General features: G+C 46.2%; 1 non-coding gene across 1 annotated transcript; it reads left to right on the top strand.

Annotated features, from left to right (window-relative positions):
- The first annotated feature begins 11783 nt into the window (after positions 1–11783).
- On the top strand, positions 11784–11855 carry trnae-uuc (transfer RNA glutamic acid (anticodon UUC)). The gene has a single exon. It is a non-coding gene; the product is annotated as a tRNA-Glu (tRNA).
- The last annotated feature ends 5151 nt before the right edge of the window (positions 11856–17006 follow it).

The raw sequence follows: 17006 nt of genomic DNA, 5'->3' as shown, positions 1-17006 counted from the left end.
CATATTGTACAATGTTCCCGTGAAACTTTGCTTTTTGTGCGAAACATTCGCTCTTTCTTCAACTAGCAATCTAACCATATTCAAAGTGAGTTTTACTCCCGTTCGTTTTCTTACTGTCCCCGTTGCTCGGTTATGAGGGAAAGCTGAGAGTGAATGGGAGACAAGTTTGTAGGTGTGGCTTAACGGTGGCACTTGAAAATTGACAGGTTCTATTCATGTCTTGAGGCCAGTAAATGGCTTAATCATAGCATACAACGGTCAAGTGCTATGGGAATCAATACCTGTCCATATTAACGTACACTGAAATGAGTAAGATGTGATTCATTTCGAGGAACGAAATTAGGAAACTTCGTCACCAGATTATCTCAGAGCAATCGTTGGCTATGGTACGTTTTATGTAAAGCTCATGGAACCATTGGATTGTGATTTGATCTGATACTCAGGCCTTACTTAGTGACACGAATGTATTTTGTTACCGAATTACTACATAAGTTGGGGAGCAATTCCTGTACATAGAGATGAGGAGTGTTGAACCAATTAGACAAGAAGACTATGCTAAATCAGAACTGTTACAAAATACATTTACCAATCTATGATCATCCTATCGATTGTAGTTGTGGCCGAATACTTAAGGTGTTGGCGTAGAGATCCTTTGGGGCTCCCCGCCCAGGGTGGGAACCTGCTGACTATGCTTTCTTCGCTGGCGATTTTAAATGACTTCCTGTTGGTTGCATTATCGCTCAAACTTCACAAAACCCATCTCAATAAAGTCCTGTTTTCTCATATCTGGGAATTGATTGCCATGCAGGAAACTCGGGTTCTGAACAAACAACGTCCCAGACTCAAAACGTCAGCTCTGTTTACCTTTCCACAGATGCTGCTCGACCCGTTCGCATTCTGCAGTATTCTCTGTGTTTATTCGGCACAGGTGCTGCTTTTCATTCAAGAAATTCAATCCCTGTCCTCTGGTAACTGACTCTGGTCAGTGGCAATTGGTTCTTCTGATCATTAATCTGCCCATTCCCACCGCTTCTTCTCCCATCATTACCAATAGCCCCAGGAAATCTCCAGTTAACTTTCTTTGCTCCAAAGCGAACTTTCCCAACTTTTGGAATGTCTGCCAAAATAGAAATTCCTCATCCCTGGAAACGAAGCATGGCGTACACTTGGGAAGAGATTTTGGCAAAATATCGTCAGTGAGGAAATGGAAAAATGTTCATGAAGCAAAGCAGAAATCCCAGTCTCCAGCTTTGTGAACCTTTAGAAACGCTTTGGGAAGCGGATTCAGAGGAGAATGAAAGATGACCGGTCCGATTGAGCAGAGACAGTCCAGACACCGTCCCCTTGTTGAAGAGGGCGGGTGATTGACTCTGTTGTTCTCGAGACATGAACTGATCTGGGACATTGAAAGAATTGTCGTTCCTGCACATCAGGAATTCAAACCCCTTCTCCCCTGCGAGCCAATGAGAGAACTCGGGAACAGGCAAAACACTGAAAGGCGCGAAGGGCGACGGCCCCAGAGTAAGAAAGCTCGTTCCTCGTGACATGGTTGTGTCTGCAGACTGTCCCCAGTATCTCCACAATAGATCTCCCAGGCTAGATTATGGAAAAGTAAAACTGATAGACGACAATTGTATTTCTCGGCGGGGAGGCTGAATTATGAATTCAGTAATAGCCTCCCCTAAGAGATGTTGCAACCCAACCCGTCGCCTGTCTCCGTGGTGCAATTGGTCAGCACGTTAGTCTGTTAACTCAAAGGTTAGTAGTTCAAGCCCACCTCGGGGGGGGTTCTGTTGCTCTTCCTTGGCTTTGAAGCTCTGCGCTTTTAATGGGGTCAGGAAAATGTTCCCCAAACGGAAATCTTCTCTACAAAGGGGTTTCTCAATTGAATTAATGTCTAACGTAAGGGACTGCGGATGCTGAGAAGCCGAGACCAAAAGACAAACGCGGCAGGTTTGACAGTACCTGTCGGAGAAACCAGAATTCTGCAATGTTGTCTCTGATTCTCTTTCTACAGACGTTGCCTGACCTTTTCATTTCCTCCTGCAATTTCTAGTTTTCTTTTTTACTGAAAGTTCATTTCATCTTTTGGGATGAAACAACTAGAGTCGCCGTATGCAGATATATTACCCTTTCGAATCACTGTGAAGTGATTGGATTCAAACAAACTCTACGATGATTAACTCTTTCTCATCTCCACAGGCAGACAGACCTGGGAAAGGAAGCTGTCAGTGTGGTTCTGTATTCGTGGGCCGAGTGGTTAATGCGATAGACTTGAAATCCATTGCGGTTTCCCCACGCAGGTGTGAACCCTGCCGAGTACAAAATGAGAAATGTCGTCAAAAAGAAAGGGAGCTTGCTCCCCGGCTTCTTCTTTAAGATTCAAATCAGTGGAGGGGGAAAAATATTTCAATCAAATTGGGACTGGTGTGAATCTGCAACCCACTGCCTGTTCGGGTGGAACAAGCAGATTCCCGCAGAGCTTCCTTTGAGGCTATGAGCAAAGTGTTTGGAAATGAGACTAGAACAGTGAGGTGCTTGAAAGCGTGATCGAAATGAAGCAGGCACCTGAGGACAAGGGTGTTTCCTTTGCCAGTGAAAGATACTGCTTCACAAAGTTGGGCCTGTGGAAGGGAATCAGTGACGGTGATTATCTTTGGTTGTTCACCTTGTGAATGTTCCCATTGCTGCGCATGTCCGTGTTAACGTCAGAACTCTGCAGCATGGTGGCGTTAGATACGCACAGGAGCAGGCGCAATGGATGACGATTCTGACTCCACCGACCTGTTTGAAATGCAGCTCAAAGCTTCTTCACACACCCCAATTAATCTTTCTCATTGTCCTGAAGCCGGCATACGGTTTGAATTCCCGATCTGCGGGAATGAGAATCCTTTCACTGTCTCGCGTCAGTAAATGTCCCTGAGAACATCGGAGTCAACTCACAGCGCTGTCAGATGAGGGGAAGCTGAAATAGCCCCACACGCAGCTCACGGGCACATTTTACTTTCCACAACTCACCGCCTCAACCACTGCGGCTCCTGGGAGTGGAAAGGAAGCAATCCCCAAAACCCAGTCTTAGCTTTGTGAATCTTCAGAAAATAAGCAAAGGTTCATCCCTTCGGATTTTCTATCCTGGGCTGAAAGGGATGGGTTTGTCACTCTTTTGTAGGACAGTGCAAGTGGATGTTTTGCAGAAAAGCACCACAACGCCATCTGATTAATCAGGACCTGGATGTTTGCGGTCTTTGAATGTAAGTGTTGTGCTCCAGAACTTTGCTGTTCACAGTTTATAATACTTATCTTCCCAGTCCCCTGTATCACTTGTCGAAAATGTTTAATTTGTGTCTTGTAATCCTTTCACTGTCTGCTAATGAGGATAGCGTTTCCGTGCTTTACCTAATTTATCTTGACCTTGCATACCTCAAGCCTCAAGCTAATTTCACGAGACACCTTCTCCAGTTCAAAAGCCAACTGTTAATGATGGCTCTGTTTCTTGTCACGTGTCCAATTTCAGATCGATGTTGTTAATGTCCATTTTATTCCTTCAGATACAGGTTTCGCTCACAGGGCTAGAACAGAACTGTCACCAAATACATTTACCAATCTACGTTCTAAGGAACATACCAATCCAAGGTATGTTCGAGCCTGGACGGATATGCAGGAGGGAGCAGGTAAATTGTGCTTCTGAGTGAAATCACGGTTAGTAAAAACAGAATGTGGCAGTTTAGACAGAGTTAATATTTGCTTGTCGGCAAGATGTCTGCCGGTGCGCGATGGGAGCATAACCCAGAAGGGAAACCATCTTCCCTCTTCACTCAATGTCGAGTTTAGCAGCTTTCCCGTATAACGGCGCACTGTTGTGCACCTCGCCTTCTCATCTGCTTCCCAATAAACTTCGACGTAAATATTTCACATTGATACACAGACCCAGTATGCAGAGTTGAGATGACACACTCGTGGAGGTATGCGGGGTCTTCTCCTGCTCGCTGTACCCTTTGTTGAGGAGGTCAATACTTGTCACTGGTCACTCCGGTGTCAGAGAAAAGTTTAGAAAGAAAACGGTTTAATTTTCTGCCAGTAGAGAGGGCCCGGTTCCTGGGGACGGGCAAACGGCAGCAGAGAGACAGAATGAGAAGCAGCTGTTCATACAGTCATTGAGATGTACAGCATGGAAACAGACACTTCGGTCCAAACCGTCCATGCCGACCAGATATCCCACCCCAATCTAGTCCCACCTGCCAGCACCCGGTCCATATACCTCCAAACCCTTCCTATTTATATATCCATCCAAACGCCTCTTAAATGTTGCAATTGTACCAGTCTCCGCCACTTTCTCTGGCAGCTCATTCCATACACGCACCACCCTCGGCGTGAAATAGTTGCCCCTTAGGTCTCTTTTATTTCTTTCCCCTCTCACCTTAAACCTATGCCCTCTAGTTCTTGACTCCCCGACCCCAGGGAAAAGACTTTGCCTATTTATTCTATCCATGCCCCTCATAATTTTGTAAACCTCCATAAAGTCACCCTTCAACCTCTGACGTTCCAGAGAAAACAGCCCCAGCCTGTTCAATGTCAACTGGACTTTACTCTGAGCAAGACTCAGCTGGTTCAAGAGATAGGGCGGGGGCAGGGACGCCGGCGCGTTAACCGTGTCGCTAGTTGGTCTAGGAGTATGGTTCTTGCTTTGAGTTTTCGTCGACGCAGACGTGAGAGAGATCCCAGGTTCAAATCGCGGACGAGCCCGAGTTTCATGACTTGTGTATTGGTGAATGTTTAATTTTCTCAAAAAACACCTTCGTAAAACGAGGTTGGGCTCCCTGGTTGGGCATTCCTCTGGTCCCAATGTCGAATTCAATAATTCCAGGGTCTGAAATCCATACTATCCTAGTCCCTTCCACACACACCAAGCCTTGTTATCACGTAGTCTGTCATTACACACTACCTATTCTTAGCCACGAACAGTCTCCATTCACCCTCCCACGCAGATAGTTATCAACTCCCTTTGTTGTCCAACAGTTCTTCCCTCGCTTTGGGCTCTGTCCTGATCTATCATTTACTGCATCCGCCTTCCCCCCACAATATCTCCTGCATATAAACCAACGATTTCCCAATCACCATCAGTTCTGTGGAAAGTTCACCGGCAACTCCTGTTTTTTTTTATTCTGATATACAGCATCCGCAATTCTTTCACCTATTTATTGAGGTAGAGTTGGAAATTGTTTCGACAGACAGGAGGCGAGGGGGAAGAGACAGAACAGACATGAACTGTTGATCTCCACTGTTACTCATAACGTAAAATCATTGCAGTGCGATCACTTCCCTGAAGTATGAACAGAAGTTATGATCGACTCGTGAGCTTGTGGCGCAAGGGTAGCGCGTCCGACTTCAGATCAGAGGGTTATGTGTTCAAATCACATCAGGGTCACTGACGTCGACTTCTTACATTTCAAATCAAGAAAGGAGCACGTTCACTCCCCGTATCTGTTGAGGCAAATCTTCTTTCTGGACACTTTCGATCTCACGTGAATCTTTGCTGTCAGTTTGATTTGTGAACACTGTGGCAGGGAGGTGTCGTGCCCATTGTTTGGGGAAATGCTCACCAGCCGAACAGGAGAACAGCACTCAGCCCTTCACAAGCTTGTCACCACAGCTGGGTCATCGTGGCCCGTGTATCAGTATGGGATAGTAATCTGCATCTACTGACTGGAAGCACAGCAAATTGGAATGCTGATGGGACTATCACACAGGAGAGAACGGCTTCGACCGATCAACTGGAGCGGCTCCCAATGCGCACCTCCGCTCACCTCAACTGAATAACTGTAAACAAATTACTCAGTGATTCAAAGGAATACTCGGTTTTGAATCTGCATTGTATCATGTACCTTCGAGAATGATGTCAAAACACCTTCATTGCTGTGATGGAGTATCCTGTTGGGCAGAATGTCCCCGTTGTCAAATTTCCCACGTTCTGTTGGTCCAACTCCGATTTCACTCAGAATCACGAAATGTGTGACAGCGCAGACTGAGGCCATGCAGCCCACCTTAGCTCTGCTGGCTCAACACAATATGTAAAGAAGTGTCTCATTCTGTCGCTTTCTCCCTGTAAATCTGCACAATGTAACATTGAACATGCCCACCGAATTCCCTTTTGTGTCCATTGAATTTACCTCTTCATCACTGTCATACAGGAACTTACTGACCCCACTCCTTGTGCGTAAACGGTCTTCCTAATGTCACTTTTGCTTATTTTCCTGATGACTTTAAATCTCTGCCAAATTGTTCTCGATCCTTTCAGGCCTGGGAGCATTTTCACTGCATTATTTCCTCTGTCTAAAACCCTCATGACGTGGAAAATTCAATCAGACCAGCTTTCAGCCCTCTGTTCACCAAAGAGAACTGCCCCAACTTCCCAATCTCTCTTCATGACTGACATTCCTCATGCACAGCACTATTCACTTCAACCAATTCAGTGCTGTCTGCAATGACTTCATTTCCCCGCTTCCTGAAGTAACACCCTCAGGATTGAGCGTAATACAGGTGGAGGATTCATTCGAATTGCGCAGGCAAAAACTCTGCAATACTTGTTCTCACTTTGAACAAGTGTTTCCCTTCGCCGTGTTCTCTGCAATGGTACCGCTGTCCCATACCTAATTCAGGCAGTCCCATCTGATTGAACGAAGCGGCTTTTTCAGAAAACTGACCCGGCATTTTTGCTCATGTCAATTTAAGAAATTAAGGTTCACCTGGGATTGGAGCCCGGCACCTCCCACACGTCTGTATAAGATAGAAAACCCAAAGCTAGCATCATACCCCGAGACCAACGAGCCAAATACCATGTGCGCGCCCAGCTCCTGAAGCAACTGGGAGTTGCTCAATACGAAATACATTGTACATTGCTCCCAGAGTTACAAGCAGCAAAGAGTTTCAAGACCATCTGCTTCTCTTTATGTCTCCCTGCTCCCCGGACGCTGCTGTTTGTCCCGTCCCCAGGGACCGGGCTCTATCCACTGGTGGATAATTGAACCATTTCGTTTCTACTTACAAGCTGTGCTGGTGGAAGGCAGAGCCCATTCACTCTTCTGCTCTCTCACACTATTACGTGAGGCAGGTTAAGTCAGTTACAGTCATGCGGAGGAAATGGGCAACTTTGAACTTGATCCAAAGGTCTTGTTAACGGAGAGACAGAAAGATGCTGTGCTGTCGGGACAGAGAGAAATGGACAGGAGACTCTTCCCTCAGGTAAATTGATATGAGTGAATTTTTGTGCAGCCTGTTTGGTGTTCAGAATTTGTCTTGACACAACAATCCTGCAGAAAGTCTTTTATTACACGGACGTTGGTTTCTTTACTGCAGGAAATGGACTAAAACAGCAAGTCATGTGTTTCAACTTCACCGGTTCATTGCCATCTGAGAGAAGAGGTTTAACACGAGATCAGGACATACTGACAGAGAACAGTTCAAGACAACTCAGAGCTCCACAAGTGTGTCAGCGCAACTGTATAAATTTGACTTGTGTATCGATGTGACATATTTAACTCAGATACCCGAAGTTTTGGGAAGCAGATGACAAGGCAAGGAACAGAACAGAGCGCAGTTTTACGGGAAACCTGCTAAATACGACATTGAGTGAATAGGAGAAAATGGTTTCGCTTCTGGGTTCTGATCCCAGCGCGCTCCCGCTCTGCCATTCTCCTGCATTGCACGGCAGATTTTCCAGAGAAGTATTCAGCTTTTCATCTGGCGTGTGTCTTGCATGTTCGAGAATGACGTCAAAAGATCTTCACTGCTGTCGTGTCATGTGCTGTTGTGCAGACATATCTCGATGTGCAAATATAAACTCAGAGAGCAATGTACACTAGAGACGCTGAGCCAGCTGAAACTTGCTCAGTGTGAAATACATTCCACATTGCTCCAAGAATTGCAAGCAGCAAAGAGTTTCCAGAACATCTGTTGTCATTCTGTCCCCGGGGTGCTGATGTTTGTCTCCTCCCCAGGAACTGGACTCTCTCCACTGGAGGATAATTAAACCAATTTGTTCCTACTTGCAAGCTGTTCTGGGGGGCGGGGGCGGTGAGGGGTGAGTGCATTCGCTCTTCTGCTCCTTCAATCCCTTGGGGCGGGAGGTATCAGTTAAACTAATGCGTGGGAAGTGAGCTTTGATTGTGAACTTGCTCCAAAGGTCTGTTATCGGAGAGATAGAAAAATGTTGTGCTGGTGGATCAGAGAGAAATGGACACCGAAGACTCTTCCCTCAGGTAAATTCGTATGAATAAATTGTTGTGCAGCCTGCTTGCTGTTCAGAATTCCTCACACCCAGCAATCTTACAGAAAGTCTATTGCAAAGTGGGCATCATTTTATTTGCTGCGACCGCGCAGCAGTTAACATCTGAGCCCCAAGTGTCCCAGATGAAGAGAATCCGAGTGAAACCTTCACTCACTGAGAGTCATCCCCACGGCCCTGAGCTGCGGGACTGCAGGCGGTCCAACACGGAAGGGACGGTTAAAAATGAACGTTGTTGCTCCTTCAGATTGTCTGTCCCATAGACAGGCATTGGGACGGCATAAACGGTTAGGATCATTCTCCCGCAGACAGAGGCGGTTCACTGTCACTTGTCTCTCTCTCTGAGGTTCACTGTCACTGTCACAAGTGAGAGTTCTCTGTCACTTGTCTCTCTCTCTGAGGTTATTCACAATCGGTGATATCTGTCCTCATCGTGGGGGACTATGTCTGAGTGGTGATACGGTTTCGGACATGCTTGTCATTCACGTCTGAACCAGGGTGGCGAATTACTGCAGGGAATGGACGAAACCGCAAGGCATGGGTTTCAACTTTATCAGCTCATTGGCATCTCAGAGAAGTGGTTTTGCGAATTAGTTCATAGGAAACCGACCAAGAACAGGAGAAGACCACCCAGACCTCCAAAAAGCATGTTACTTGAACCGTGTGAGGTTCGCGAGTGTATCGGTATGATACAGGACGTTCAGACACTCAGAAAGTAGGTGCAAAGGCAAGATACAGAACAGAGTACAGCACCATTACATAAAGGAAGCTGCTCAAGGAGACACGTTCGAGATTGGTGTCAAAGACCTCCACTGCTGTCGTGTAATTTGCTGTTTCGCAGAGTATGGAGGCTGTGTAAATATAAACTTTGTTCTCACTTCCCACATTCTGTTGGTCGAACTGTGATTTCGCTCTGAATCACAGCATGTGTCACAGCGCAGACGGACGCCATGCGGCCCACCTTCACTCTGCTGGTTCGACAAAGTAAGTAAACGTGTGTCTCTATTCGCATCATTCACTTACCTTCTCTGTGTATTTCTGCATATTGTTACTTGAAATATGATCAAGCACCTCCACTAATTCTCCCCCCACATCGGCACGGCTTCCGATTTTGTAAAGTTGATCCTGCAGCCCAAAACACTGCCAAATAAATTGATTGTTTGAATCAATCGAGGAACGGACTCCTCCAGATTGGCCAAGAACAAAAGGACGTCATCAGCATGATGTGAAAGATCAGCCATTTCAGAAAGTCATTTAAATGTAGAGCTTTTCTAACAACAGGTGTGAATCTTGTCTGTGTCCCAATATCGAGTCAGACTGACATTGTTGTTCGAAAAGCCCTGCATTTAAATGAAATTCTTGAAGGTAATTTAAAACTAGTTCTGGGATTAACGTACCAAAGAACAGAAGCCCATTCTAAAATATGAAAGATTTAATCTAAAATTGTTTAGTGAAGGATATCTCCATGACCGTGGACTCCTTTGGCTATAAAATCTGTGATCATGATCTTATTGTCCACGACCACCTGATGAAAGAGCAGCACTCTGAAATGGAGTGACCAGTAAAAATGTCTCATTTGGATCCCCCCAAGGTTAGAAATGGAAACATATCTCTTCAAGGTTACAGTTTGATTTGCCCTTTCAACACTCTTGAAATGTAATGTGTTCCATTGTAGTGTTCAATTCTGATCCATTAAAATCAGTATCCAGTCTCATCAACCCACTCAACTGACGGAACAAACAAAAACTTTTCGGTTTGCTTTTGAGATGTGACATCTTCTCTCCCTCCCTCTCTGGTGATCGAAATGAAGCAGGCACCTGAGGACAAAAGTGTTTTATTTGCCGGTGAAAGATACTGCTTCACAAAGTTGTACAACGGAAGGGAAGCAGTAACGGTGATTATCTGGTTGTTCACATTGTGAATGTTCCCATTGCTGCGCATGTCTGTGTTAACGTCAGAACTCTGCAGCATGGCGGCGTCAGGTACGCAGAGTGCCGGGGCCGCAATGGATGACGCATCTGACTCCACCTACCTGTTTGAAATGCAGCTCACAGCTTCTTCACACATCCCAAATAATCTTTCTCATTGTCCTGAAGCGGGCATAAGGTTTGAATTCCCGATCTGGGGGAATGAGAATCCTTTCACTGTCTCGCGTCAGTAAGTGTCCCTGAGAACATCAGAGTCAAGTCACAGCGCTGTCAGAGGAGGGGAAGCTGAAAGATACCCACACGCTGTTCACAGGCACATTTCACTTTCCCCAACTCACCGCCCCAACCACTGCGGCTCCTGGGAGTGGAAAGGTAAGAAACACCAAAACCCAGTCTCAACTTTGTAAATCATCAGGAAATAAGAAAAATGTTCATTCCTTCGGGTCTTCCATCCTAGGCTAACAGGGGTGATTTTAAATGGCTGTCCAGTCAGTGTCAATTCTTTTTGGTTGAAAATATCTTCCTTATCTCATCCCAGCATTTCTTGCCACAGAGACCCGTGCGGCAGAGTTCATGTATACATTTCCTTGTCTGGTATTTTGTAAATAACATTCGTTTTCTGGTTGTTTGTATCGGGTATTTCAGGTTCATTAGTCTCTGTTCAAGTGTGTTGGTAGGTTTGTGGGCTACCATGATGCTGAGGGGTTTGAGTTGTCTGGACATCATTTAACAGATGTATTTAATGTAAGGTATTGCGGCTAGGGTTTCTGCACACGTTGTGTCTGCTTGTGTCAATTTGTTGATGAAAAATCGGCATTCTGGGTTTATTGGGTAGGCAAAAGTGAGGACTGGAGATGCTGGAAGCCAGAGTTGAGATCAGAGTGGTGCTAGAAAAGCACAACAGGTCAGACAACTTCCGAGGAGCAGGAAAATCGAAGTTTCGGGCAAAGGCCCTTCATCAGGAGTAGAGGCAGGACGCCTCCAGGTTGGAGAGATAAATTGGGGATCGGGGGGTGTGCTGGGGCGAAGGTAGCAAAGAGTAAAATAGATGAATGCTGGTGGATATGGAGGTGACAGGTCAGAGAGGAGAGTGGAGCGGATAGCTGGGAAGGGAGCTTGGCAAGTCGGACAGGTCATGAGGTCAGTGTTGAGCTGGAAGTTTAAAACAGAAGTAAGGTGGGGGGAGGGGAAATGAGGAAACTGGCGAAGTCCACATTGATGCCCTGAGGTTGAAGTGTTCTGAGGCGGAAGATGAGGTGTTCTTCCTCCAGGCGTCGGGTGGGGAGGGAGTGGCGCTGAAGCAGGCCCAGAACGTGTATGTCCTTGGCAGAGCGGGAGGGGAGGTGGTTTGAAATGTTGGGCATAGGACGATAGGGTTGATTGGTGCCGGTGTCCCGGAGATGTGACTTGACTCTCCAGTCTCCCCAAAGTTGTAGAGATCGCATCGGGAGCAATGGATACAAAATAATACATTGGTGGATGTACAGGTGAAAGTCTTCTTACCATCGCGGCACGGGTTCGATTCCCGGGCAGAGAAGCAATTCTCAGTAGAGCTAGGGCGGTGCGTGCATATCTCCCTGGTGGTCTAGTGGTTAGGATTCGGCGCTTTCACCGCCGCTGCCCGGGTTCGATTCCCGGTCAGGGAAGCAATCATTTGCGTGTCTGTTGGCTACGAATTCTTCTTAAATGCGCTGTACAGTTATTTATTGATCTTCAGAGTTCCTAGGTGCTGCAGTGTGTAGTGGATCGTTGAAATAGCATCCTGATGCAGATTTGTTTGTATGTGTAGGGATGTTTGCTTCTGTAGTTCAGTTCTTGGTTCGTGTGTGTTGTTTTCCTGTAGACGCTGTTTTGAATTTACCATTGACTGTTCGCTCTACTGTGACATCTCGAAATAGCACTTTGTTGTTCTTCTCCTCTTTTGTGAATTTTATGACAGTCAGGATATTGTTGATGGTGTTGTATGTTTCCTCTAATTTGTTTCATTTTATGATGACAAAAGTATTATCGCTGGAGCGGACCCAAAGTTTGGGTTGGATCGTTGGAAGGGCTGTTTGTTCAAGTCTCTGCGTTATTGCTTCTGCTAGGCATCCTGATACTGGTGGTTTCATGGGTGTTTCGTTGATTTGTTTGTAGGGCTTGTTACTGAATATGAAGTGGATGGTAAGGCACAGTTCCACGAGCTTGACAGTGTTATCTTTGCTGATAAAGTTGGTGCTGTGTTTGTATCTTTGGTTCTTCGAGTAGTGTCTTCAGTTTTCTTTGGCCACGTTGATGTTAATGGATGTGAACATGGCTGTATGTCAAAGGACAGCATTATTCCATCCTCTTCTACCTTGGTGTCCTTGGTGTTCAAGAGTTCTTGGATAGAGTAACTGGAGTGGTGTGAATCTGCGACTTGGTGTTTTAGTCTTTAGTGAGGGTTTTTGACTAGTCTGTATATTGGTGTTCCAAGTGGTGAGACTATGGTCCTGAGGGGGGCTCCTGGTCTGAAGAGGAGGAGAACAGCAACAAAGTGCCATTCCTAGATGTCACAGTAGAGCGAACAGTCAATGGGGAACTTCAAACTAGCGTCTACAGAAAAATAACACACACAAACCAAGTACTTAATCACAGAAGCAATCATCCCAACACCCACAAACGAAGCTGCAGCAGGACATTATTTCAACGAGCCACTACACACTGCAGCACAGAGAAACTACGAAGAGCAGAAGAGAAAGACGTATATAGTGTATTTAAGGAGAAAGGGTACCCAATCAATCCAGTCCGCCAATTTCTCATTGATGCTTCCAAGCTGACTCTCAAAAATTAGGTTTGTCCTTCCATCCTTTCCTATTTTATTTTGTGGGTTTTGAAAACTTTCCCAATCCGCTGACTGATTGTTGGAGTTGGGAAGTTATGTTGTGGCTGTACAGGGCATTAGAATATTGTGGAATAATTTTGGAATATTGTGTGCAATTCTGGTCTCCCTCCTATCAGAAACATAGTATGAAATTTGAAAGGGTTCTGAAGCACCAATGGGTCCACAGAGGGGAGAGGCCCTTCTGCTGTCCTGAGTGCGGGAAGGCCTTTAGTGATTTCTCTGCAATGCTGACGGACCAGTTGGCCCAAGCCGGGGAAGGCTGTTCTCCGGCCCGAAGTGCGAGATGGCCTTCAGCAGTTCTTCCCACCTGCTGAGACACCAGTGGGTCCATATTGAGGAGAGGCCGTTCTTCTGCCCCGAGCGCAGGAAGGGCTTTGCTCTTTCCTCTGACCTGCTGGCCCACTGGTGGGTCCACATGAGGGAGAGGTCGTTCAGTTGCCCTAAGTGAAGGAACGCCTTCAGCAATTCCTCAGCCCTGCTTAATCACCAATCCATCCACACCGAAAGAGAAGCCATTTTCCTGCCCCGAGTGCGCAAGGGCTTTCCCCGCTCCTCCGCCCTCTTGAAGCACCAGTGTGTCCACAGCGGGAAGAGGCCCTTCAGCTGGCACGTGTGTGGCAAGTGATTCATGTTCTCCTGCAACTTGCGGAAGCACCAGCGGGGGCACCAACGCTCCCAACAATCAGACCCCACCGGTGTTCTGCCTTGGGTCACCCCATGGACTAAACCTCCTGTCACTTCTGACAGTGTGTGCAGTGGAAGAGTAGGTGAGCTGTTTTTGTTTTCTGCTGGACTGCAATTGCCTCCACCACCCCCCACAACCACAACCTCACGGTGGCTCAGTGGCGTCACGGTGACTCAGTGCTTAGCACTGTTGCCTCATGGCACCAGGAACTCAGGATGAATTCCACCCTTGGGGGTCTGTGTGCAATTTGTGGAGGATAGGAAAATGGATCTGACTGGGTTACTCTTCGGAGGATCAGTGCAGATGTGTTGGGCTGAAGGACCTGTTTCCACACTGTAGGAGTTCTTAGATCCTATGAGCTTTGCTTTGAGAGGACACTGCTGCTCGTTGAGCTCGGGACTGCGCATTGGCAATGAAATGATCCAGAGAAACCTAAGACCGCAAGATCATCAGAGCAGAAGTTAGGCAATTCGGCCCTTCAAGTCTCCTCTGCCATTTGTTAGAGAAAGAAATTTCAGATGAGATTCGCTACAGTGTGGAAACAGGCCATTTGTCCCGATAAGTCAAGAAGCGACCCTCCGAAGAGTAACGCACCCAGACCCATTTCTCTCTGACAAATGCACCTAACTCTATGGGCAATTCAGCATGGCCAATCCACATGACCTGCACATCTTTGGACAGGACCACCCAGAGAAAACCCACGCAGACACTGGGAGAATGTGCAAACTCCTCACAGACAGCCACCCAAGGCTGGAATCAAACCTGGGTCCCTGGCGCTGTGAGGCTGAGCCACGACATGTTGCAACCCGAAGTAGGCAAGCAGGACGTTGGGAGAATACAGCAAGCCAGGCAGCACCAGGATGTGGAGTAATCAGCGTTTTGGGTATTAACCATTCTTCAGGACTGAAACGTTGACTTTTCTATGAGAATCGATTTACGGGAATGTTGCTGGGGGTTAGAGGGTTTGAGCTACAGGGAGAGGCTGAATAGGCTGGGGCTGTTTTCACTGGAGCATCGGAGGCAGAGGAGTGACCTAATAGAGGTTACAAATTCATGAGAGGCATGGACAGGGTAATAGACAAGGTAGTTTCCCTGGGATGGGGGAGTCCAGAAGTAGAGGGCATAGGTTTAGGGTGAGAGGCGAAATATATAAATAGACAACTTCTTCATGCAGAGGGTGGTACATATATGAAATGAGCTGCCACAGGATATGGGTCAGGAGCTATCAAATGTGACGAGATAACTTTAGGATTTCAGGTCAGCATGGAAAAGTTGGACCAAAGGGTCTGTTTCCACGCTGTATGTGTCTCTGACCACTGGGTCCTGATGTAAGTTTAAAATAATGTCCAAGTAACTTTGAATAGTTGAATCTTGTGGCGCTCACCTCCTCAAATTTTTCAAATGAATCCATCTGAGCGATACTGTTTCAACCTACTGAGTTGGACAAAGTATCCCATCAAGTTCAACACAAACCCAGAGTTGAAGAAGTCAGAAGTCAGAACACCAAGGTGACCAAAACTGATCACAATATTCCAGGTGCATCCTCATGAACGTCCTGTATAACTACAATATAACTTCCCAACATCTATCGCAATTCCCTAACTGATGAAGATTAATGTGCCTAAACATTTCTTCACTGCCTTGTGTACCGATGTAATCAGAGATAAAGGACCTACTTTAAACTGATCCACAATCCAGCTGCTGGGAACACCGAAGCAGAGTAGTACAGCATGAGTGTGCTGGGTAGATAACCCAGAAGTCGATGGGTCAACACCATATGATGCTATTGCTCAATGTCTCCTTAAGCTGCTTTCCTAGGCAAAGGTGCTCTGTTCTGTATCTTGCCTTTGCATCTGCTTCCCAAAGTTTCTTCAGTAGAGGAGTGGTAGTGGCAGCTGGAGGAAGGTCCGAGCTCCAAGAAGCGGGGTGTAAGGCTGGAGGTTGTATTTGCTCAAGGCTTGTAACATATTAACTTATTTAAATGGTATCTATTGTAAGGGGCTATGGTTCACATTAAAGCCAGAGGGTCATGTCAGAGGGTTTGTTTATATTTAGCAGTTGTAGGTCGTATTCAATGTGTGTTATTATTTTGTTAGTTCGAATATTGTAAGTCAAAGTGAATGGTGTAATTTCATTTCTGATGTCAGAATTTGACATTGAATGTGCAGGTGTGAATACCAGTAAGTTGTGAAAATAAATCAATAACTTGTGATTTTATAGCAAAAAGAGCAGTTCACTGCAATCAATGGCATTGTCTCATTTGAAGGTGATGAGTTGAGCGTGACCAACAAACCGTTTCATGCAGTCACCCAATTTAATTAAAATTTTCTTTAACTTAATTGAAGATAATACCTCTGGCATGCTAAAATTTATACAATTTGTGTATAAGATTTATTTATATATCCATTGCTCTGCAACATTGGGGAGACTGGATGTCAACTTGCAGAACATTTCAGGGAACAGCTCTAGGACTCCAAAACTGAACGACCCCACCGCCCTGTGGCTGAATACTTTAACTACCCCTCCCAATCCGTCAAGGGCATGCACATACTTGGCGGCATCCCCCTCCAAGCTCTAGCTACCTGACGCATGTAGGAAGAACACTTCATCTTCCGCCTTGGAACCCACCAACTACATGGGATCAATGTCGATTTCACCAGCTTCCATATTTCCCCTCACCCTCACTCCCACACCACGCGCCTTGTCCCAGATCCCACCTTCCAGCTCGGCAGTGGCCTCTTGAGCTGTCCTACCTTTTCATCTTTCTTCCCACCTATTCGCTCCACCCTCCTGTCTTACCTCTCATGATCTCTCCCCACCTCCATCGACCTATTTCATTCACAGCTACCTCCCCTCCATCCCCATCTCCTTCCCAATTATCTCTCGGCCTCCTTGGACCAACGTTCATTCCTGACGAAGAACTTATGCTCTATACAAAGACTGTGGTGAAGGAACATCCTGAATAAGAAAGAGCTCCCAATTCAGATGTGTTCCCCATTTGTTTCCCCGTTTATCTAGAAATAAGAAATGTCGTTTTCTTCCGCGAGAAAGTGGTCTTATACTTTGCGGTGTCTGAAGTGTTATACCACTCCATGTCTTTGCCTAGCTTTTAAGAATCCTTTCAACCTGTCTTTCAGACAATGGTGGCGGTGACCAAAAGCAATGCCCCATTTCTCCTCCTGTGAACCACTTTGACATGTTGTCTGAGTGTACTTGGTTTTCAAAATGTAATTTAGCCATTGAAGTGGA

Source organism: Chiloscyllium punctatum, chromosome 36 (genome assembly GCF_047496795.1).
Source record: "Chiloscyllium punctatum isolate Juve2018m chromosome 36, sChiPun1.3, whole genome shotgun sequence".
Classification (NCBI taxonomy): domain Eukaryota; kingdom Metazoa; phylum Chordata; class Chondrichthyes; order Orectolobiformes; family Hemiscylliidae; genus Chiloscyllium; species Chiloscyllium punctatum.
This window is presented reverse-complemented; position numbering and strand designations above follow the sequence as displayed.